Raw genomic sequence first — 26,468 nt, 5'->3', positions numbered from 1 at the left:
TGTGAAAAAAAATAAAACTCTTAAAAAAAAAAAAAAAAGATTAGGAATGATTATATTCTTGTTCTGAAAAAAAAAAAAAAAACATTAAAAGAAAAGGAAAAAAAAAACATTAAGGTATTCTTCATTTCCTATTTAATAATTCATACATCAGAGGGTTAAATGCTCCTCATCTTATTTGGCCTCTGTGTTGATCTACAGCAGCAAACACCTCAGGTATCACTCAATTGTTCTCTTTCACTCGTTACCAGTGAGGTGTTGGTCATTTCCCACCAGGGGTGGATATTCCTGCAAGGCAATCATATCAAAGTAACCTTACGTCCCTAGCAGTTTCAACAACACCACCGTAAAGAGAAAAAAAAGAGCAGGCCTTTGACAACAACTCTGGCATCTGACATGCAGGGAACAGGCAGTGATACATAATCTTAAACAGGTAAACCTGCATAAATACACAGCAAATGATTGTTTAGCATTTGCATGATATAAACACCATTTATTGGACAGGTCTGGATAAGAATCTGGCACTTTAAGACCAGATGCGACCTCAGGCTTTCTCCTGTGTCACTCTCCCCTGCCAAAGGACACAAATCTCAGTCTAACGTTTGATATAAATGCACTCTGGCATTTCCGAGGCTTCCGGATGAGTGTTCACAAGAGTAAACTGCAGAGGGATGAAACGAGACTTAATGAGATTTGGAGTGTTCGGATCTCACTAACCCTCCCGCCATCTGCTTCCCCTGAACGCAGGCCTGCCGAACCCATATGACAGCACTGGACAAATACAAGCGCTAATGCTCTTTTAATGAGTTGTGCCATGCGAACACACATACTGACTGTAAACACAGACTCACGTGCTTACAGTAGGTGTGTGTGGATAAGGATAATGTACAATGTGTTTCTTAACCTTGCAAGTCTGTTAATATAGACAGGCAAACACGAGTGGTATCAATTTAATGGTTCACATAAATACTTGCGTAATTTAAACTTTGATTGCTGGGATCAGCTCTGGGTTTCAGACAGCCCACCCACAGACTGTTCACTGACCGTCTGATGAATATTGCATAAAAATGCCAAGACCTTACTCAGAACTGATAGCTCTGATCTGATTGGTTGACCCGAGAGTCATGGTGCAAGGGTTTTTATCAATCTGATGGGACTTATCATTGTGTTTCTAGGCTGCCACATATAAAACTTCCAACGTGGGCTGTTTATAAAAATTGATATTTCAATTGATGTCTTTCATAACATAATTTCGTTATCGATTCCTAAAATCCCAAGATCCGTTTTTTTACTACGACAGCGTTTTCATGTGCTTCTCAGCGCGTCACTCCACTGCTGCTGAAAACAGTTACAGCAAAAGTAAGCTGTATTTTACCTGAGTTTAAAGTCCAAACTGAATGTGATTAAAAGGGCATGTCTTCACAAACGGCACACAACAGCATACAATGTCATACGCAAATGACTCTTATAAACAGGTTCTTCTCAGTGAATCAAAAATACACAGCACAACCAGTGTAGTGTGGTTCTGTTTCTTGAACAAATAGCCTTGATTTACTGCATTTCCATTCAGAGCTTTTCTATACATTTTCATGGGAGTTTATTACTGAAGTGATCATATATACAGAATTTATCATTTTTTTTACAATAAAGGTTTCACACAGGAAATTCAAAATAAAGCTCAGTTTTTGTTTGTGTTGATTGTTAAAGGGTTAGTTGACCCAAAAATGAAATTTCTGTCATTAAGTATTCACCCTCATGTCGTTTCAAACCTGCAAGACCTTTGTTCATCTTCGGAACACAAATTAAGATATTTTTGATGAAATCAAAGAGTTATTTTTTTTATTTTTTTTATTTTATCCCCAATAGAAAGCAATGTAATTACCGCAGTGAGGTTGCGAATTGCAATATAGAGAAGCTACGGTAGTCAACACAGGACAAATATGTCAGCGTCTGAGACAGCAGAGAGTAGCCAGTTAATTAATATCTAATGAAATTAAATCAGAATCTAATGTTATTTCTGTAAATCATAAAATGTGTATCGATAAGCAGTTCTACTTCCAAAGAAGAATTAATCACTGGAGTTTTCGAACGTTCATGGCATTGAATATTTAAAAGAACAGCAAGTAAACAAGATATCCTTGAGCAAATATATTCCACAGGGTTATACATGATTTACCCATCCATTTACATGGCCAAAAAGATATTCTCAAAAGCACTCTTTTCCCACAAACCACATTTTTCCCATTTAGAAACAGAGCTGCTATTGATTTTTACAGTACAGAATTAAAATTAATTCCATCTAAATGCATTCAGTGTTCACAAAATAAAACAATCATTGCTAATCTTCCATCGCATCAGAATCATCAAATCGGTTAGAGTCTTTGAGCTGACCTCAATTGCATTGGCATAAATAATCACAAAGGGACTAGTCTTCATTAAAACTGCAGCAGAACTCAACAATGACTCCTTGTACTCAGAACAGTCTGTACAGACCTCTATTTGTGCCAGTCTCACAGTTTGATGTGAAGCAAACATGGCAGTAGATGATTTCTCCACCTCAAGTCATTCTGATGTGTCCAATCTCCAGATGACATATTGATAAGGGGGATAAATAACAAGACTGAAAATCTCTAAATCTGTCCAATTTTACTCCGACACCAGCTGCTGAGTGGGCTGTGCACCACAGAGTCATTGGATATGGAAATTAATAAGGAATAATTGGGCATGACAAATCAGAAATTTACCGTCAGACCAATTAAAGCCAAATCGGTTTGACATGCTCTCACCTTCTGATTAGCAGAGGAAGGACTGGAATTACTGGTGATTCAGAGGAGGTGATTTGGCACATCTGGAGTCGCTGTGGCAAGGGAACGAGAAATATGGTGAGATCAATGAAAGAGGTGTTTGCTGAACAGTGTGGTAAGTTTTTATGTTCTGATGGCGTAGGACGGGATAAACTGCTAAATTCAGAATTGATTTTGAATTCGATTTGTAATGGTAACATCTGGCTATATGCACATATACTAACTAGATTTTACCTTAGTCTCAGCCTCAGATGGACCGTTGGCTGAATGCAAAAGGCACACAAAATGGGAAACACTTCAGGAGTTTTGAAGTCATCATCTGATTGGGTGAATTCTACAGAATTTCTGGGTGACGTACTGTATGTGTCTCATTCTTTAACGGTCCGCCCGGGAACAAAGCCATCATGACGTCAACCCAACACAAATTAAGATATTTTTTGATGAAATCCGATGGCTCATTGAGGCCTCTATTGCCAGCAAGATAATCAACACTTTCAGATGCCTAGAAGGGTACTAAAACCATATATAAAACAGTTCATGTGACTACAGTGGTTCAACCTTAATATTATAAAGTGTGAGACAAACTAAATAAATAATGACTTTACAACAATATCTTCAAAACACTGCTTCATGAAGCTTTACAAATCTTTTGTTTCGAATCAGTGGTCCAGAGCACCAAAGTCACATGATTTCAGAAAACGAGGCTTCGTTACGTCATATGTGTTTCGCACATTTCAATAGTTCATGTGACTTTGGCAGTTTGATAAGCAATCCGAACCACTGATTCAAAACAAATGATTTGTAAAGCTTTGAAGCTTCATGAAGCAGTGTTTTGAAATCGCCCATCACTAGATATTGTTGAAAAGTCATTATTTTGTTTTTTTTAGTGCACAAAAAGTATTCTCGTTGCTTTATAATATTAAGGTTGAACCACTGTAGTCACATGAACTGTTTTAAATATGTTTTTAGTAGTTTTCTGGGCATCTGAAAGTGTTAATTATCTTGACATTACCTGACACTGCAGGCCTCACTGAGACTTCGGATTTCATCAAAAATAATCTTAATTTGTGTTCCAAAGATGAACGAAGTTCTTACGGGTGTAGAACGACATGAGGGTGAGTAACAAATGACATCATTTTCATTTTTGGGTGAACCGGACCAACACAGAGAAAACATTCAGCACTCTGAATTTTCAGTATTTGCTAAGCACTGAAGAACGCAATGTGCTGTAATGTTTGTTTGGCTTTTAATTTACTGCAATTTGTACTTTTTTCACTACAAAACTCTTCAATTTTTCACATGCAAACATAAATTAAAAATATTACAAAACTGTTTCAGACCTTTTAAATCTGAATCTTTATTCAATGTGCAGGCAGCAAAGTGTATTTTTATGTGCAAAGGACACTGACAACAATAAATAACTCATTTGACGTTAAATATAAAACCCTGTTTAAAAAAAATAAATACAGACTACTGTGTTTGCTCCCAAATTCAATAATTTTACTGTAAGATGGCAAATTCATTCAGACATTTTTTTAAGCTCTCGGCTGATGCAGAATTGCATTTGAAACTAAAATATGTCAAAGAAAAACATATTGAGATGCAGTACATGTAGTGTGTGTTGTGTGTCAGATCTGTTTGCAGTAAACACTATGTTTTTGATTCAATACAAGGAAACCTTTCCACCAGCTTCCTCCCTCTCGACACTTTGTTACACTGTTGCATAATTTTAATGCTGGTTCAATTTAAGCAAATTGTTTTCATGTTCATTTGAGCTTTTGTGTGTGCGTTCATGCACATGTGTCACAGCTGAAACCATACTGCTCCAGGACCATTATCCAAAGAAAATGAAACACCTCTATACCGCCTGAGACCGTGAACACTTCCCCAAACCCCCACACTGCGGAGAAAAAGAGAGAGAGTGTGGTGAAAAAGAGAGATTTCCTTACAAAATAACCTGGTATATCTCAAAGCTAAAACTGAAACTAGAAGAACAGATGTGCCAGAATATCAAAATTATGAGAATCAGACCACAGCCCCTGTACTTTTAGACACACTATGAAAAACCAAAAGTATCCCAGAGCACGAACCACCTACAGTTCGTTTCCTGACCGCTTGATGCATATCGAACACAAAAATGGTCTTTCTCAAACTAGCAAGTTCTAATCTAATTGGCTGGCTGAAAAAATAAATAAATAAAAAAAATACAGAAAGAGGCCCTTAGTAGCATGTAAACAGAATATTCTCAAGCACAATTGTATTCCAGTATATATTAGGTTATATAATACTTAGTATAATAAATACTATAATACAACTAGCTATATTAGCTCTTACACTTTTTACACACAATTTTTTTATTAAATATTCTGAAAAAGAATATTGGGTCACATTTTAGATTAGGGTCCAATTCTCACTATTAACTAACTATTAACTACGACTTTTGCCTCAATTAACTCCCAGTTACTACTTATTAATAGTTAGTAAGGTAGTAACTAACTATTTTTTATATTTTTATAATATTTTTACAGTATTTTTTTATAGTAAGTTAATTTTATGAATTGAGTAGGATTAAGGGATGTAGTGTAATGAAGTGAAGTGACGTGAAGGCCAAGTATGGTAACCCATACTCAGAATTTGTCCTCTGAATTGAACCCATCCAGGTTAGTGCACACACATTAGGAGCAATGAGTAGTGAACACACACACACACACACACTGCAAACTGCGAACACACACGAAGCAGTGGGCAGCCATTCACTACAGCGCGATTGGGGGTTAGGTTCCTTGTTCAAGGGCAGCCGTTTCCTGCCTGTACTAAGAATTTAACCTGCAACATTCAGGTTACAAGTCCAACTCTAACCATTAAGCCACGACTGCCCCAATATATAGAATATAATCATGTAGAATATGGTTATGCAGAATAAGGCATGTGCTTTATAAGTACTAATAAACAGCCAATACCCTAGTAATATGCATGCTAATAAGCAACTAGATAATAGTGAGAACTGGACCCTAAACTAAAGTGTTACCGATTATGGTTTTTAATATATATTTGCTTGTTAACAATGAAAAAATGTCATGCTAATTACAAAAAGCTGATTACTAAATGTTAAACCGATTTCTGATCAGAAATATAATTCTGTTGCAATGTCTCTGCTCTCTGAGTTTCTAATCTAAACCATTACCAGCTATTTCTCTGGGCATAGTTTGACACAAACACTGAATACATATAGATTGCTGGGATTTATTTACTATATGTCCATTGATTTATTTAAATGACATGCAAATATAACATGTATAGTATGAGCTGTCTGTACTCCAGTCCCACAGTTTTCTATCAAAGACAGTTCTGCTTTTGACATGCAATTACACACCAGTCTGCCCACTAGGAAAGAGTGACACCAACACAACCATACTGCAGTGCTGCACTTCTCTGTAGGGCTGCATGATCTGAGAAGAGGAAAGGGGGAAAAAAAGATTTTTTTTTTTTTTTTGGGATAAAAATTTAAAGTAAAAAAAAAAATCTCAAATTGCTGTGCTTGTTTGTAGGGCTGCACAATTTGTCCAAAATATTGTGATTATATATCAATATGGCTATAAAATATTATTTATTATTATAATAATTTAAAAAATCATACTTTTTACATTACAACTGTAAAGTTACAATACTATTCATTACAATAATTACAATAAAATCTGAATTTCTACATTTTAAAACATTAAACCTTAAAACTTTTATTTTGACGGAAAACTGTTCTTTTGTTGATAAGAACTTCTCATTACAAGTATCGGAAGACGGTTGCAGCATGTCATTTCCAAATGCGCATTAAAGCGACCAAAACTCAGAGATGGAGTTTGTGCAGAGCTGGATCAGCATTCACTACAAACCGAGCTGCTCTGAGACGCTGCAAACACCGACGAATAAGGAGCTGCTCATGTGTGTGAACACAGTGCCACGCTTCACTCTGAAACACGCAGAGCATATATTTATTTAATTACGTCACAACCTTCGTGATTAGATAATCGCACAAAGCCATATCGTGATTTCGGTTTTATTTTGATGAATCATGCAGCCATGTGATTACAGTTTTACTGAGCCAAATGTGAAATCTGTATATTTAAAAATTTAAGATGTCACATGTCTCCGCGTGAGAGGCAGAGCGCAGATATTCTGATCATGCCGAAGCCTGAACAGCTTGAAGCCCTTTTATCATTTTAACCCTGACTAATAAATGAATATTCCCACAAACAGACGTTTCATCTGATGCCATTTGAATGCCATTTCCTGGTGGCCCTGATGACTTTGGCAGGCCAGACAGATGCACGCACGTGGGCGCGCGGGTCCCTACCGGATGTGTTTATCAGATTCTCACAAAGGCCTCTGGGGCAGGCTGCCATACCGCTGACGCTGACATGTGGATGCGTGCTCACTAAGTGAGATGGATGGGATCGGCACCCGCTCAAACAAAAGTCTCACTCTCCTGCACACACATGCGCGGACAGACGCGCACCTCCCAACCTGTCACACACACTTCAGCATGTCATCTATCTCATGCTTATCCAGCCTCAACACACACACGTAACAGCGGCCTTGTGTCCTGGTCAAAGAATTCCAAATGACTTCTGTTTTTTCCCCACCATCTCTGTTTCTGATTATTTTTCTTCAGTCAATGTCTATGCAGACCGGCCCTGTCACTTAACCTTTATTTCTCTCTCTCTCCGTCTTTCTCCAGAAAAATAAAGACAGAGTAGGGAGATGACATATCCACTCTGAGCCCTGAAGCTCTCTTTATCACTCTCGCTCTCTCTCGCCGACAGACAGTCAAATCGTTTTAAACGATCACAGTAAGGCACTGGGTCAGGTGAAACAGGAGAGACTTTCTGTAATGCAAGAAAAAGACATTTATTGTAATGTAGCATCTGTAGGTCAAAACTCATTTTTCCGTTGGTACAGGTTATGGCTTATTCCCAAGATGACATTTATCTGAACACCATCGGGCCCTTCTGTGTGGCAAGTATCTATTAGCCTTGAATAATATGTCACATATAAATGCTAATTATACAACAGTTAGTTCAGGTCTTGAATAGGTACTTTTTTTTTTAATATGTAATTACTTGATGACTTAAAAAGGTATGTTCTAAATATTATGAATGCAATCCGGACGTACTACAAGCGTCATGTTGTAATTGTCATGTGACCAACCAGTGCCAGTTGCATCTTGGGAAAGTAAAGCCTATTTATTCTGCACTACGGAATCTCAGCCGAAGGTCATTTTAAGTATTTTTTGCCTACTGTTTTATAAATACTGTAAATTCTGACATACTACTCTATGTTTTGCCTATTATATAGGGAAGCATTCGATTTTGGATTTTGGTCACTGATTCATTCAATCAACCGGTTCTTTCATTACACCGTGTTCTAACCAGATTCCACTGACAAAGCAATTTGTCTGTCCACACCAGATGTAAAACGACTACGAGATGTGACAAAATCAGTCAAAAATCAGCCAATCAGAAGAGAATGTGAACAGAGTCATCTCTGCAAGCACACTGCACTCACAAATGGATAAGTATATAATCAAATTCATAAATATTAAAGACACACTATGTAAAGAGGTCGCTTATTAAAAACAAAGGCGTAGCTTGATGATGCCTTGATTTCTCGGAATTATGTTGTCTTGAAATCATGTTCATGGATGAGATTATTAACGTTACTATAGTATGAAGCAGGGCCGAGTGCTGTGCGAGTTAAAGGTCCCGTTCTTCGTGATCCCATGTTTCAAACTTTAGTTTGTGTGTAATGTTGTTGTTAGAGTATAAATAAAATCTGTAAAATTTTAAAGCTCAAAGTTCAATGCCAAGCGAGATATTTTATTTAACAGAAGTCGCCTACATCGAACGGCCAGTTTGGACTACATCCCTCTACTTCCTTCTTTAATGACGTCACTAAAACAGTTTTTTGACTAACCTCCGCCCACAGGAATACACATGAGTTGCGTTTGTAGAGTGTGTTTGTCGCCATGTCGTCGAAACGCTGTTATTTTCATCCCGCAGTCCAATCACCGGGTCTGATTCCGGCTCAAATTGATAGGGTAAAATTAAAGACATGTTTACAATAACACTGAGCGCGTGCATCTCCACGTTATGGTAAGAGGCGTGACCTTTCCGGGCAAGATGCGCTAAACTGCTGTCGAATCACAACACAGGAACCGCTGGCACAATCAGAACTCGTTACGTATTTCTGAAGGAGGGACTTCATAGAACAAGGAAGTCATCAGCCCGTTTTTATGACAGTGGAAACAGTGGTATACAGATAAGTAAATTATGTGAAAAATACTGTGTTTTTTTACACGCGAAACATGAACACATGTTGTATTGCACACTATAAACACAATCAAAGCTTAAAAAACCACGAAAAACGGGACCTTTAAACGAGGCCACTGGAGAGATTGCTAATGAGAGATGAGCACAACACACATCTGTTGCGGCTGCTTAGGACAAAAACTCTGATTAACTTCTTATTGCTTGTCGTGGCGCATCTGGTTAGGACACGGTGTTAGGAATGTGTTGGTAAGATACATACAAACTAAGGGCCTGTTCACACAAAACATTGCATTTCAATGCACTACTTTTCCATTGTTTTTCTATTTAAACATGCACTAGGCGAACGTGTTTGACCACTGCGCTTGTGTCTCACTGCATTCTTTTTTTCTTTTCTTTTTTTTTCACTGACCCGCGTCTCAATTTTTTAACCGCAAAATCACATTCTGTGTGAATGGCCCTGAATTCTGTCGTACCTTCAGTTGGAGCTTTTTCTGTTTGACGGAGCAAAAACAGACAAAGTTATCAGTAATATTGTGTCTAAAATTAACTGCTATAAAAGCAACACTACACTTGCAATCAGGATGTTGGTCAAATCATTCTATTCGGAACAACAGCAAGCATGACTAATTAAATAAAAATAGTTGAATATTAATAACAAGCCAAACATTTAATTATATATATTTTCTGCATCTCCCCTCATTTTCTTATATTTATTATTTTTGTGATTTTTTTTCACATTGATTTAAATGCTTATTTGTGTTTATTAAAACAAAAGCTTTTCAGTTTAACAAATTGTTGTTGAAAAGTCATCTTTATTAATGATGTTGTTACAACACTGTGGCCAGAAGTAATAGTCTCATATATTTTCTACTAAATTAGGAGATTTTGGAAGGAGAAGAAGGATTTTAAAGAAAAAAGAAAGACTTACATAAATCATGAACTTAATGAACCAGTGTTACATTCAATTGAAATGAGGACTTGTGCATTTAATCTGGAAACAGTGTAGAAGATAGTTTTGAGGAGAAATCTCTTAACTGTGATAATCAGAGTCAACCCATGAGTGAGTGAGTTATGCACTGCAGGGAAGGATAAATAATTATGGTATTTACATATTATGGGCTGTATGATATATAAATGGTAAGCCTAATGCAGAATGTAATTACACTTGATGGCTCGTGTCATTAACAATATAACGATATACAGATGCAGGACAACATTGTCAGAAGTATAATATCTCTGCATCCTGCGTGGGTTTGACCATGTTAACATTAAAACAACGTTGTTAAAATGTGAATTCTCTATGTAATTCCATTTTGTAACATTACAGTAAGTAATAAAGTGTGTCGTTAAATGAACGAGCGCAGGGTGTATTTAGCTTCAGAGTTAGTAGCAAACTCTTCCAGCACTTCCATTAACAAGCAAAACAAATAATATCAAACAAAGTAACAACAAATCTTTACATGGCCTGTAAAAAGGATCAATAAATTGTGCTTACCTAAAAACAAAACTGTACACAAGGCAATTGCTTTCCAAGACTGCATCACTTCACAATACATCACAAAATGGTCAATATATACAGTAGATGCTACTTTACATGCATTTACACTTTAATGTAAATCACACAATTATGCCTATTTGTTAGCATTGCATTGCAAACAGCTTACAAAAAGAAGTGATTCAAAGAGCTTAAACAATGATTTGGATCTAATGTTAACATCTACTAGCCCAAATTCAGTTAATGAGTATTATATGTGTTCAACACTAACTTTAAAAGAAATTACATATGTAAAATCCTCAAGATATGTATTATTATTAGAATATAATGACATTTTGTGCAAAATACTGTGGAGAATAAAACTTGCCTTCAAAGGGAAAAACTTCTCCAATAAACTTCCTCAGCAACAATGTTACAGTTTTTAACAAATTTGGCCTCTGCGTTATTTTTTGCTCACCAATGTGGTATTCATTTTTAGCAGTAGCACTCCCATGGTAGTTGGTCAGTGGTCTTTCTCAAGATCCCAATTATGTAAGAATTCTCGCTATTTTAGCCTGGCTACATACTGTATGGATCAGACTGTGTTACCTAGCTAATGGCAAGTTTGTTTATGTTTGAAAAAAAACAAAAAAAAAAACAAAGGCCATTCTAGCAGTCACATTTTACACACAGTGGCATGTAGCGGACGGGCATGCAGGGCTATTAACTTATTCTTACTATTATCATGCTACTTTTATTAAATTAATATCGCAATTAATTTGCCTTGTGATATTATAGCGCATCACCACATAACCGACGCGCTGCGAGGATAATAAAAAATTAGTTAGATAGCTTACTCCTCATTTAAAAACAACTGGTTTAACATGAAATACTTAAAATTTCTCACTATGGGCCACAATAGAAATATTAAGTAAATAAATTAGATTAATCTCTCATCGTCTCCAAGAGAATATGCCTCATTAATGCAGCGTCAGATGCCAAAAGCTCAGTCAGTTCTTCAGTTTCTGTAGTGAATAATTGACAGGCATGTGAGACTTCACCGGCATAAATCTCACGCAAAGTTTGCACATTGTTTGTGTGATATCCACTAACTCGCCTTAATTTTCTTTGTCACCAGTTTCTCCCAAAATGATGGACACTGATTCACATATTGTCCGCGTCAATTCCCATAATTAAATTAAGTGAATTATTAAATAAATGAGTAAATAAACAACAAGCAAACTTAAACTTGTTTGCTTAAAATTATTGAGAATAATTAGCTGATGCAGGTACAAAAAAGATTCTAGCTGCTTGCTCAGTTTATTTAAATAAAATAAGCTGAACCAACACAAATCTTTAGTTTTTTATTGGCATTTGCACTCAATTGTATTATGTTAAATGAAATTAAATTTGCAAAATGTTAGGTTAACCTAAACCATTTGTGTTGGGACTACATGAATCATTTATGTTGCATTGATTGAAACTGGGCAGTGGATTTCTAGTTCCCAGCATGCTTTGAGTAGGGATAGATCAGGACAGTAAATGTTGAAATTAAGTGCTGTTTAATGTGTTTTTTAGTAAAGGGAAATACCTTTTAAAGTTTGATGTTCAGTTATATTTGACATTTAAAAGAGTTTGTGTTATGTCGATTTTTTGAGGTTACCATTATGCTGAAGTGTAGACCTTGTGGTTAGGCTGTGGGTGGCTGCGTGAAATAAATTTTTCTCAACAAGCTTTAACTGTGCTAAAACCAGTGATGAGAAGTTTTTTATTTGATCATTACTTGCATGTTACAAATGTTACACTTAACATATGAAAAAGTGTTGTTTTAGTTTATATAGAAAAATAAATAAATTAGTTTGAGGGCCAGCACATAATTTACATATGGTCATTAGCTTTACCCCTCTCAATGGTCATGGAACATGTATGTGTGTGTACAACAGCTACTCACACCCTAAGCACAAGCGCACATCTTCATCACGATGGTTAAAAAAAAAAAAAAAAAAAAAAAAAAAAAAAAAAAACCTTATATACACTACAATCTCTTTTAAATGTTCAAAATAACTAAATATTAAACACTTAAACACTAACAGGTCTTTCCATTTCCTTAAAAGCGCAGAAAACCTGAGCAAGTCTGCACAAGGGCACCAGTCTGAATTGCAATAGTACTGGTTGGATCAACAAGAATGAATTATGTTCAGGAAACATTCACAGAATATGTCAAATGAAACTGGTGTGATCTCATTCAATTAGGATGATTTTACTCATCAGTACAATTAACCTAGCTTAAGTTCAAATAAATCAGTTCAACTGTGTGGAAATAGGTATCATAATTGAATTAAGTTAGACCAACAAGTTTTTTTTGAGTGTACCTGCAAAAAAAAAAAAAAATGTCGTTAATGTCATGTCGTTCCACACCCGTAAGACCTTCATTCATCTTTGGAACACAAATTAAGATATTTTTGATAAAATCCGATGGCTCAGTGAGGCCTTCATTGACAGCAAGTTAAATTTACACTTTTAAATGCCCAGAAAGCTACTAAAGACATTTAAAACAGTTCATGTGACTACAGTGGTTCATCCTTAAAGGTGCCCTAGAATCAAAAATTGAATTTACCTTGGCATAGTTGAATAACAAGAGTTCAGTACATGGAAATGACATGCAGTGAGTCTCAAACACCATTGCTTCCTCCTTCTTATGTAAACCTCATTTGTTTAAAAGACCTCCGGAAAACAGGCGAATCTCAACATAACACCAACTGTTACATAACTGTCAGGATCATTAATATGTACGCCCCCAAAATTTGCATATGCCAGCCCATGTTCAAGGCATTACACAAGCCAGTATTAAAGTCTGGAGCTGCACAGCTGAATCATCAGACTAGGTAAGCAAGCAAGAACAATAGCGAAATAGCGATAATAACTGACATTATCCATGATTACATGATAATTGTCTTTCTAAATGTTTCGTTAGCATGTTGCTAATGTACTGTTAAATGTGGTTAAAGTTACCATCGTTTCTTACTGTATTCATGGAGACAAGACTGTCGTTATTTTCATTTTTAAACACTTGCAGTCTGTATAATTCATGAACACATTTTCATTCTTTATAAATCTCTCCAACAGTGTGTAATGTTAGTGCGTTAGCCACGGAGCATAGCCTCAAACTCATTCAGAATCAAAAGTAAACATCCAAATAAATACTATACTCACATGATCCGAAGCATGCATGCAGCATGCATGACGAACATCTTGTAAAGATCCATTTGAGGTTTATATTAGCTGTGTGAACTTTGTTTATGCACTGTTTTATAGTCGAGGGTTTGGGGGGCAGGGAGCGCGCGATTTAAAGGGGCCGCAGCCTGAATCGGTGTATAGTTAATGATGCCTCAAAATAGGCAGTTAAAAAAATTAATTTAAAAAAATCTATGGGGTATTTTGAGCTGAAACTTCACAGACACGTTCAGGGGACACCTTAGACTTATATTAGATCTTGTGAAAGAACGTTCTAGGGCACCTTTAATATTATGAAGCGACGAGAATACTTTGCGCCAACAAAAAAAACAAAATAATGACTTTATATTTATTCAACAATATCTAGTGATGGACCATTTCAAAACACTGCTTCATGAAGCTTTGAAGCTTTACAAATCTTTTGTTTCAAATCAGTGGTTTAGAGTGTGTATCAAACTGCCAAAGTCACATCAGTGAACCACTGAAATTTCGAAACACTTATGACGTAACAAAGCCTCGTTTACTGAAATCACATGACTTTGGCAGTTGGATACACACTCCGAACCACTGATTCGAAACAACAGATTCGTAAAGCTTCGAAGCTTCATGAAGCAGTGTTTTGAAATCGTCCATCACTAGATATTGTTGAATAAAGTTGTTATTTTGTTTTTTTGGCACACAAAACGTATTCTCGTTGTAGTTCAGGCTTTCTGAGCTAAGAGATCACTATAGCCACAGACATATAGTTTTTGTAATCTCCCCTAATTTTACTCCATAATCAAGCTGTAAATACCAATTTACTGTGCACACAACTGTCACCTCTCTATAAAGGAAACAGAGGTTTCATCATTCAACATGGTGCAATAAAGCCAGTGTGGCACAGCCATAAAAGAACCTATTTCCAAACAAACGGCTATGAAAAAGGGGTCATAACTAGTCCATCCATCACATTCGCAGTCAGTCATGAATGCACACACACACACACACACACACACACACACACACACACACACACACACACACACACACACATACAGTATATATAACTTAACATACTGTATTTTACCAAAAGATGATGCACTATTGCCAAACTGTTACTAAACTGTTTCAGATTCTCATTTTAAAACATTGATGATGATGTGTTACACTCTGTAGTGCCAGATGACCTGCTATTTCCTGTTTTATAACTCAGTGAGACTCACTCTGACATGTAAAACTGAGCCAAAGATTCTTCATTAATAAATTCATGTTGTATTTACCTGATGAATCCAACCATCGCTTTGAATTTGTACTAACGGCGTCGAATCCCTTTTGAGCCACACGCTATGACAGTTGAAAGGAAACGCGCTTTCAAAGGCATCTGGATCCAGCGATCAGCATTTACCGCTGCAGAATGACACTAACTCCCAGCAGATGGCTCTAATTATTTATTGCTCTGAGCTCAAGCCGAGATTCATAAATGATAAAAGGTTGCTGCTCTAGGTCCAAACCTTTAAGTCAAAGAAAAAAAAGCACACACAATCTCACATCTGGACCCAACATATCTAACATACTGTAGCACTGGATAAAATACGCCGTACAGCCCTGTTTTGACCATCCACTCTAATATTAGCTCACACACGTTCCCACATAGACTGTTTAAACACTTATAGCCTCCAAATGCATCTAAATTGCTAGATCAAGAGGTTAGTGGTAAAGTAATGCAATGCAGCCTCTTAGCTTTCAGCTCATACTGAAATTATAGGAATTTCCCAAGCTCTTGCTGATTAATGAGGACATTATCAAGGTCAGTCTCGGATCTGGCAGCAGGAGAGTGCAGTGAGAGCCCAGACACAGAGCTGTCAGCTTAGTGCCGTCAATGTGCGTGTGATAGCATCGTTAGCTTGACCACCTGCTGCACCGACGGAGGAACACATCGGCAACAGGTTGCTTCCATAAAGAGTGGGGCTTGAAATCGTCACGGAGTAGACCAAAGCAGAGTGGTAATTTGTTAAGACTTTCCTGTGGAGCACATAGGCCTAGAACGCCCTGCTCAAAGGAGGGAGCAGCAAATGATGTCGTTTTAATTTATAATGGTGCTATCTTTGATAAATTTCATGGTGCAAAGTCTTGGCTTTAAGAGTATTAAAGGGATGGTTCATTCGAGACTGAAAATCCTCTGATCATTTACTCACCCCCAAATCATCTAAACTCATATGGCTTTCTTTCTTCTGTGGAGCATAAAAGAAGATATTTAGAAGAATGTTTTAGTTGTCCATATTATAAAAGTCAATGGAGTCACAAGGATAGTCAATTTCTTTGAAACAAAATGAAAATTTACGTATTTTTGTAATGGATGTTATTGGTGTTATTCTGAATGATTCATCCATGCATACTTTTTATTTTTTTATTTTTTTAAATGGATTTGACCTTGATTTTTAATCAAAATGTCACAGTTTGATCTTCCGGAAAAACTACAGATTTCTTTATGACTTTTTTTCTTTGGTGGAACATACAAGAATATATTTTGAAGGTGTTGGTAACCAAACAGTTTCATTGTATAGGGCGGAGGTCAGCAAGCCGCGGCTCTTTAGCGCCCCCCTTGTGGCTCCCTGGAGCTTTTTCAAAAATGTATGAAAATGGAAAAATATATATATATATTTTTTTCATATGGTTTCTGTAGGAGGACAAACATGACACATTCTTAACGTTTTCCAATGCTGTAAAAATGTGTATAATATTAAATGTCAACATTTCTGTCAACGAAGATTTGCGTCATAGCCTGCGACATACGTTTCAGCGCGGCGCGTGGGTATGCATCGACGTCACTTTCCCGCCGAAAGCGCGCTCCCTCAGCTTGACTGAGTGGCAAAAGAACCTGCTGCGTGACTGGATTTAATAGGGGAAACTGAGAAAACGCGAGTAAAACAAACGATTACACTAAAGGTTCGACTCGAAAGTGTTTCTTACAACTTATCAAATAAACCTAATCCATGGATATTGACATACAGCCAGGAGTCGTGTTTCCTGACATTTATATGTGCCTGATTTCGACGCCGGGAAAATACATAAAGCAAATCTGCCTGTGAATATTTTATATAACTACAATATAGGTAGGTTTAAAACCGCGTAATCACTTATATATATCGTCATATTGTCCAGCCCTAAAATATATATAGTTTTATAGTATAGTTTTTGTCAGTGTTTATTTTAAAACACACAATTATGAGATATAAGATGCAAAGTAAATTTGCTGCGCTGAAAACAGCGTGTTCTCGGAAAGTCGACAACACAAACTAAAATTTTCTAGGCTTCAGCTACAACTAGTGTTAGAAGGCGGGTCAAAGTAGACATTGTTCATGGGCAGCCAATGAAGACCATAGGCTGGCATTATGCAAATTTGTTTCATTGTTACAAACAGTAGGTATGTAACAGGAAGTGAGACTGGAATCACAAACAGCTATATCACCTATACAACAGCTATATTACACACTGCATGAAAGGTAATATTCGAAAAAAGCATAATAGGGGCACTTTAAATTTTTGGGTGGACTATCTCTAGATTGTTGGCATGTAATTGCAGCTTACAATGCGAGGCTCCTTTTATTTATTAGTATCCATCTAAGAGCCATGATACAGCGACACAAGAGCATTGTAAAGTCTCTCAGAGGTGTGTTTATCCAGAATAAGCCACAGCCAGTTCCAGATAGAATCTGCTGACTTGTTTCTTATTTTTAGTGTTGATTTGGGATGACAATCAGTGGATGGTTTGGATGGATGTAACATAGTAAATGTGTCACTCTCATTGATAGCTGAAAATATAATAAATTTGGCCAAAATATTTAATAAATTAACACAAGGGACGTGGGATGTGGAGATTTCTGCAGAATTTTGTGCTTGCAGATTCCATGTTGGCCTGGCTATGGCTCTACACCCTGTTATGTGAGGTGCTTGGAAGTAGTCCAATCCAGCAACCCAACTCTTATTCTTATGATGGTTTACAAATATGGGCAGATCAAGGTGTTACAGTGTGAGGTGACTGAATGACCACACACGCACACACACACACACACACACAACAGGTGATGGACAGCAGATATATAATCTAAAAGAAAAAAAAATATTATGATATTCCTGTAAAAACCAGCTCGGCTGACCAAAGTGTTTCCAACTATAAATATCCCAAGGGTAAAAATTGATTTTCCCATGTCAACATACAGATGGAAACCCAAGAAGGCCCTGGTGATGGCGTTTTAAATGTAGCTTCTTAATCTGCTGTGAAAGTGTGTTGGCCATAATCCACACATAGTACCATACTTAGTAAAATGAATAACCATTTTGTCAGTCTGAAGCAGAAATCATTACATATTTCAGTTTCTGATTAATTAGCTGTGGCAAGTCCATCAATAATATTCATTTGCTTCATAGAGTGTGAACACAATTAGTCTGACAGTAAAGTCTACTAGTTAGGAGGAAGGCTGCTTCAGAGCATGGTGTTAACAAAAGTACAAAGACAGCGTAATGGCTAAAATATGCACTGGATAAATATACACAATATTGTGCAGTTCAAAAGTTTTTTGTTGGTAAGGTTTTTTTTAATGTTTTTGCTGCATTTATTTGATCAAAAAATACAGTAAAACAGCAATACTGTAAAATATTATTACTCCAGTCTTCAGTGTCACATTAAACTTCAGAAATCATTATAATATGCTGATTTGCTGCTCAAGAAATATTTATTATGGTTATCATTGTTGAAACAGTTGTGCAGCTAAATATTTTTTGTGGAAATCATGATATATATATTTTTCAGGATTCTGTGATGAATAAAAAGTTCAAAAGAACAGTATTTATTTGAAAATGTTTTCTTGCACCAATGTAAAAGTCTTTACTGTTACTATTGATCAATTTAATTTGTCCTTGCTGAGTAAAATTATTAATTTCGTTGAAAAACAAAAAACTTGACAAAAAACTGACCCCAAACTTTTGATAGGTAGAGTATATATAAATACACAAGCTATTGCAATGCATTCTGGGAACGTCATACTACCTATGAGGCCTTAAAGTTGGCATGAAATGGAAGTCGGAAGTCTTTTCTGACGTATATCCAAGTGAAACGGCTTCTCGAACAAGATTTTTTTTTTTTTTTTTGACCATCGGGAATTGATTGGAGTTTTGCTGATATAATGTTAGTGACTGATTGTTCAACCCTCACACAAGTAAACACATCATCAGAGAAGTATGTTCCTGCAAGAGGAAGGGGAAGTTATTTTTTATAAAGATTATAAGGGCACATGAATTTAAAAAAATAATAATGATGTGCACCGATAAATCATTTAAAATAAATACTGAAATACTGCAAGACTCTATTGTTACCACTACTTGGTAGCAATAGAGTCGTTCCTAGTATTCAGTGTAGTTTGACAAATTATTATAGTGACTTGTAAGCTAATTTGCTCAGTTTGCTCTCTTGCGCTCTTGGAATTAATAACATGTAACACTCAATAGAGTATATTACATTTACTTCGTTTTTACTGCACATAACCAGTAGAATGGCACTCACAGAAGCGGCATTAATGACGTAAAAGAGAGAACATGTTCAAAAAGACGTCCGCTTCGTTTCATCTCCTCAAAACGCCAAGCAGGTGCGCACGAACCCTCAAGCCCTCGGCAATTTCTCAACCAAATCTAATTTAGCGCTGTTTTTTTCTTTCTTTCTTCCCTTTCTCTCACAAACATGAAAGAGTACCTGAGCTTGCAAGGTGCTTCTAGAGAGGCCAGGATGTTAATTAAGTCTCTATCTGAAACTTTTGTTAATTTTAATAGTTTTAGGAATGTGGCTGGCGTGGAGGCGGGTGGCAGGTGTAATTTCACGGATTAGGCGCGGTGTGAAGGCTGCCTCTCTCCGACCCCGCAGCGCTCCCCATTCCGCTTTGAAGATAACTTTACCCATTATCACAACAATGGCACACGGGATGCAATGTAATTCATGCAGAGCCAGCGAACATGAGGATACCACCACTTACACTTCTGGGGAATTCAAAGAGAGAGAGAGAGGGAGAAAGAGCAGGAGCAAGTGAATGAATTTGATTTTATTTTTTTTCGTCCAACCTCTGAAGTGCACACATATCCCAACGTACTTTGGCTTCCCGGGTGGTGCAGACCTTCTGCACATGCATCTCTAGGATATGCTTTATCGGTTTGCCTGTCTTCCTCCCACTCATCTCACATCTCTCTTCCTCCCTCTCTCTCTCTCATACACGGAGATGACAGGCCTTTCAGACTGCAGGAAATGGTTTGGCTTTGAAGTGGAATTGGAGCCTGTGGAACAGTCTAGAGTCTTGATTAATATGAGGAGAGGGTAAAAAGAGAGAGAGAGAGAGAGAGAGAGAGACTGGGGGAGATGATGACCCCGCCCTCTTTGGTGGATGAATAAATCAGGAAGACGAGAAAGGAGCAGTGTGTTAGGGAGGCTAATGGTCTGACAGACAACTTAGAGATACAGAGGTAAAATTGGCCATTTCTGTCTATACAAAAGATGAGGCCACACAGCAAGCAACCATGCTTATGAGTTCTTCAAAAAAAGCAGCTTTTTGTTGTGGATTTGAGCAGCACTGTAATGCTAATAGTCTGTAAAGCAAGTTAACAAAAGTTATTATAAAGTTCTAGGTTCTTTCTGAACAAGCGACAAAACCCGTTTCAGATTTACGCTGTATTTGAATTTGTAAATGTGTAACAAATTGTTAAATACGCACTCTCAAACTAATAAAGCCTCATTAAAGGTGCTAAAGAGGATGTTTTGTTTTATAAATTTTTGCAATATTACTTGAAACTGTCTTTACTAACTGATAAAAGGCTATTTATTAGGTGCACAGATGACGTATTAATATACATCATCTGTGCACGAGGTAGGGCCTTAAAAACATCAGCCATTATCAAGGTAACGATGATCGCGTAAACGATTGGCCCTCTGGCTTGTCAATCACTGCCATGATGTTCCTTGTGCGAGACGTGCGCGGCTGCGCGCTCCAATAACTTTCGACACTGTACAGGCGCCGCATGCAATGTTTTTGTCAGGAGACAGGAGTAAAAACTGCAGATTATGAGTTACCTGCGGTGAGTCCGACATAATGAATCCACTAACACGACACAGCGAATGCCGGTGGTAAACACTCGCGTTCCAATACTCGTGCACGAGTTTTGGGAGGCGTTCCCTCGAAATGAGCTGTGAAGGAGGGGGGTTGTTCTTACGCATGCGCTCATTTCAAAAACTCAATAACAGTCTTTGGTTTCTCAGTCGACGAAAAGATCCTCTTTAGCACCTTTGAAGTGATGAATGTTCCATGGTGGTGAGATGGGCTTCCTGTTCATCCTGTTAAATCATCAATGGTGGATCATCATGAGATTATAATTGGCATTATATTTACTACATCAATTGTGCTTCAGAAATTAAAATCAAAGTTTGTACAATTATATCACAAAACATGTCACAAATACACACAAATGCACACACACATTTGTTTGGTAACACTTTACTTGAAGGGGTGTGCATAAGACTGACATGACACCTTCATAATCTTGACATGACACGTGTCATGAATATGAAGGAGGTTTTATGCATGTTTATGACAACTGTCATTAAGTGTCATTCGCTCAATTATGTCATTTTTAATGCAAAGATGACATTGTTTGAGATGTCTTTGTTACGACAACTTGACATAAACCAACACATCATAACCTGTCAGTGTCTTTGTCATGACAACGTGACATTAGCAAAACATCATAACCTGTCATAAACATGACATAGCAGATTAATTATCAAACTTAAAAAACTACTTAGCTTTATGGGTTAATATTACATTACATTATTTTGGTAACACTTCAGTATAGGGAACACATATATAAACGATTAACTATGACTTTTCCCTCAATAAACTCTTAATTTACTGTTTATTATAGTTAATTGTTAAGTTTAGGTATTGGGTAGGATTAAGATCATGCAGAATAAGGCATTAATATGTGCTTTATAAGTACTAATAAACAGCCAATATTTTAGCCATATGAATGCTAATAGTAATAAGCAACTAGTTAAAAGACCCTAAAATAAAGTGTTACCATTATTTTATAACAGTGTCATCTTTTTTACGAAATTTGAAATTGTCTATTATCTGACCTTCTGTTGGAGAAAACTTAAAAAAAAAAAAAAAAAAAAAAAAAAAAACATGAAATGAAAAATAGTCATGACACTGTTATAAAATTATTTGTCAGAGTATTGTCACTTAATGACATTTTAATGACAAGTTCAATTTGTACCACTGTACTTGAGCTCAAGATACATATTTATGACACTATTATAATGGCCTCATGTCAAAACCAACTACACGACAGTTTAATGCAATGTTAACCCATAAAGCTAAATGATGTCAAGTTGTCATGACAAAGACACTGACAGGTTACGATGTATTGGTTTATGTCAAGTTGTCATAACTCGGACATCTCAAACAATGTCATCTTTGCATTAAAAATGACATAATTGAGCGAATGACACTTAATGGCAGTTGTCATAAACATTCATAAAACCTCCTTCATATTCATGACACGTGTCATGTCATGATTATGAAGGTGTCATGTCAGTCTTATGCACACCCATTCAAGTAAAGTGTTACCATTTGTTTTTGTGAATTGTGTTTTTGTGAATTCCATAGGTGTAATGGTTTTTATACTGTACAAACCGTATTTTCTATCGCCCTACACCAACCTTACACCTAAACCTACCCATCACAGAAAACTGTGCACATTTTTACTTTCTCAAAAAAACTTATTCTGTATGATTTATAAGCCTTTTGAAAAATGGGGACATGGGGTAATGTCCTCATAAGTCACCCTCTCCTTGTAATACTTATGTCATACACTACCCCTACCCCTAAACCTACCCATCACAGAAAACATACCAGCGTAATACCATGTCATTATACAAATTTGTGTCCTCATAAATCACAAACACACACACACATGCTGAAATTACTGTAAAATTTTATAATATAATATAAAATACAATATATAATATAATATAATATAATAATTCCATTTACAGTCATTTGTTTTTCTGGAAATGTTCTATATTTGATTTTTTTTCTAAGACTATTACAAGAAAATTAAAAGAGCTTTGTTTAGTTTCTGTGTATGTGTGTGTTATTTTGATCAAAGAAACAAGTAGGATGGATTCTGAAAAATGTATGCTTCTCTTTACAAAGGGAGAGAAGATAGAGGGGGCAAAAGGAAGAAGACAAGCTGTTAGAAAGACAGAAACAGGAAGACGGTCCAATTAACGTTAGGTGCTGTCACCTCATCACAGATACAAGAAGTGCAAACACACACACACACACACACACACACAGCAAACAGACACAAACAGAGGTGTATACCATGTGTCTACACAAGCAGTCACCCACATACTTGATGTCTGCCTAGCCTAACATGTATACACATCCACATCTTCTACTGCGCGCACACACACACACACACACAGTTTGTTTTTGTGAATTGTGGGGACATTCCGTACGCATAATGGTTTTTATACTGTACAAACCGCCCTACACTAACCCTACACCTTTTTACTTTCTCAAAAAAACTTATTCTGTATGATTTATAAGCCTTTTGAAAAAAGGGGACATTTGAAAAAAAGTCACCCTCTCCTTGTAATACCTATGTCATATCCATGTCATTATACAAATTTGTGTTCTGATGTGTCACAAAAACGCGCACACACACACACACACACACACACACACACACACACACCTGATTTTGTAGCAACAGGGAATGTAGTTTGTTCAGAGTCATTTCACCAAAAACAATTTAACCCTCTATTTAAATAAAGACATTTTAGACAATTGTCAAACAAATGGACTCATAACCTTACTTTGTTCATAAATTATCCTTTAATAATACTGTCAAAACATTCTAAAAAAACAACAACTACTAAGCAGTGAATAAAAAATATTAAAAAAATATATATATATATATTTTTATTTATTTATTTATTTTTTTTTTTTTGCTTTGCAATGACAATAATACGGAGCCCCTAAAGGGACCTTTGCAAATATAAAAAAAATGATGGAGTTTCGCGTGCTCACGAGAAACTTTCACGTGCGCACGAGATACTGCTCGCAATAAGCGCTGTTAGAATTGAATGGAGAAAATAAGCATTTCTCTGCCACCCGTAAGGATGCGTTAAATCCGACAAAGTGGTTTAATAAAGGGCCGTTTGTTCTTGTGAAATATGAAATTTTAGTACGCCTACATTTTACAGTTCCAGTATTTTTACATGGGAAAATATAAATATGGCCTACTGCCCTAACGAAATACAAAGTTGCATCATTTTTACTGTACCAATGTTTTTCATGAACCATTAAACATGGCATTATGACAACACTGAGCCCATTTCATAGCGCGATTCTTGGATGCCACAAAGTTAAATACGTTAAAATGGACAAAAGTCCTTGAAAAATGACGCACTTCCCTAACGAAAGCCACGTTGAGCACTTTTTACTGTATCAGCCTTATTTTTTTTATTTTTTTTTTTAACTTGGCAAAAAGAACAATGCACACAACTATTCATATCCCGGCCGTCACAGAGAATGCTTTAAAGCAGACAGACATAAGGCCGTGATTTAAACTGCCCTACGAAAGCTACATTTCAGCAAATAGATCGTTATTAATTTATGCACATCCATACTCGCATTTTCTGCATATTTTTGAGCAAATGGATCTTTAATAATTAATGCGCGTCCATACTATTTTCTTCTTTAATAATGATCTATTTGCTCAAAATTAAAAAGAAGAAGATAGTATGGATGCGCATGAATTATTAAAGATCTATTTGCTAAAAATTATGCAGAAAATGCGAGTATGGATATGCATAAATTAATAAAAATATATTTGCTCAAAATTTAAAATGCAAGTAGCCTATGAATGAATTAATAATGATCTATTTGCTCAAATTTATGAAGAAAATTCGACTATGGATGTGCAAATTAATAACGATCTTTGCTCAAAAATATGCAGAAAATGCGAGTATGGATATGCATAAACTAATAAAGATCTATTTGCTCAAAATTATAAAGAAAATGCGAGTATGGATGAATTAATAAAGATATATTTGCTCAAATTATGCAGAAAATGCTAGCATGGATGTGCATAAATTAATAAAGATCTATTTGCTTAAAATTATGCAGAAAATGCGAGTATGGATGTGCACAAATTAATAACGATCTATTTGCTGAAATGTGGCTTTCGTAGGGCAGTTTATATCACGGCCTTATGTCTGTCTGCTTTAAAGCGACGGCCGGGATATGAATAGTTGTGTGCATTGTTCTTTTTGCCAAGTTAAAAAATAAAAAAATAAAAAGGCTGATACAGTAAAAAGTGGCTTTCGTTAGGGAAGTGCGTCATTTTTCAAGGACTTTTGTCCATTTTAACGTATTTGACTTTGTGGCATCCAAGAATCGCGCTATGAAATGGGCTCAGTGTTGTCATAATGCCATGTTTAATGGTTCATGAAAAACATTGGTACAGTAAAAATGATGAAACTTTGTATTTCGTTAGGGCAGTAGGCCATATTTATATTTTCCCATGTAAAAATAGCTACTGGAACTGTAAAATGTAGGCGTACTAAAATTTCATATTTCACAAGAACAAACGGCCCTTTATTAAACCACTTTGTCGGATTTAACGCATCCTTACAGGTGGCAGAGAAATGCTTATTTTCTCCATTCAATTCTAACAGCGCTTATTGCGAGCAGAGCCATTGACATAAAGCACGTGTTTAATTAAAACGAATAATTAGCTGGATTCATCCTAGATGATATAGTCTAAGAAAGCCAGATTTTGAGCAAATACAGCTGTTTTAGTTCATGTGCATCCACTCTCTTTTTCTCTTTAATTTTCATGATCTTTATTAGTTTATGTGCATCCATACTCTGGCATTCTTCATAGGCAGTGACGCACAAATGAAATAGGTTATAGTATACACAAACCGGAAATTGTAACGCGTGCGCACGACATAAGTTTCTCGTGCGCACGCGAAAGTATCTCGTTAGCACGCGAAACTCCGTCATTTTTTTATTTTTGCAAAGGTCCCTTTAGGGCAGTGGTCACCAACATTTTTAAGCCCAAGATCCCTGACCTCGACCTGTTTGAAAGACAAGATCTACTTGATAGAAAATGACAGCCCAGATTGTATTTAGTATTTTTTTCATGGCCAATTTAGATTCTTATTTATTTATTTATTTATTTATTTATTTATTTATTTCAAGCAAATTGGCCGATTCTGATACTGGTTGCAGATATTTATTATTAATATTATTATAATAAACAAAAATACATAGCCATTTCAAATTAGAGGGAACCACTGCTTTTTAATCACAATCCAAACAAAGATGCTACGCACATTGCATGAGCAGTTATTTTTTTTATTTGACTTAGATTTAATTTCAAGATTTAAAGCAAAAACAGAACGGTCTGACTTTATCTTTGTGAAATTATAAATGCCTAAACACAAAAAAAAAGCATGAAACGAAAACAGCAGGCTGAATGAGACGCAGATTCACTCTCTGACAGCAGGTGGCGCTTATGGAGCAGCAGTGACACAGCGTTTCC

This window comes from Megalobrama amblycephala, linkage group LG4 (genome assembly GCF_018812025.1).
Source record: "Megalobrama amblycephala isolate DHTTF-2021 linkage group LG4, ASM1881202v1, whole genome shotgun sequence".
NCBI lineage: Eukaryota > Metazoa > Chordata > Actinopteri > Cypriniformes > Xenocyprididae > Megalobrama > Megalobrama amblycephala.
Note: the sequence above shows the minus strand (reverse complement) of the source record.